The sequence below is a fragment of the Penaeus monodon genome, chromosome 32 (assembly GCF_015228065.2).
Source record: "Penaeus monodon isolate SGIC_2016 chromosome 32, NSTDA_Pmon_1, whole genome shotgun sequence".
Classification (NCBI taxonomy): Eukaryota; Metazoa; Arthropoda; class Malacostraca; order Decapoda; family Penaeidae; genus Penaeus; species Penaeus monodon.
This window is the reverse complement of record NC_051417.1, coordinates 35270969-35271492: the sequence shown is the minus strand read 5'-3', so window position 1 is coordinate 35271492 and position 524 is coordinate 35270969.

Here is a 524-nt window from a genome sequence, read left to right as displayed (position 1 = left end):
ATCTCGATTCAATTTATGACAAATATCACTACACATTTTCTCGTTCCGTTTTCATTAAGGTTATATTAGATACTTGAAAGTCAATAATTCCAACAAATATCTGTGCTTTACAAGGATTAATAGAAGAGTCCATATTAACGCCGGCTGAAATATCTTTCTCTTTTATTCTTACTATGATCAGACTTATATATGTTTCGTATATGCTTTCATTATTATCTACACTGGAATCTAATAATTGAGTGAGGTAATATATCAAGGGTAAATGTATTTTTCGCGATCTGAGAGGGAAATCTAGAACTAATGAATTGCGCAGATGAGAAAATCGGGAAAAAAATCCAAATTTTGGACCTTATTCTTCTTTTACTTTTTTTCTATTTATATATATGTATTTTGAATATTAAATGATGTCGTTCATCCCACATTACGGGTACTTATCCTGCCTGTATAAAATCTTCGCCCAGACAAAACACTTACACGGTTTCCGGTCCAGAAGTCTAAGGGCGTTTTTGTCTCATTTCACTATT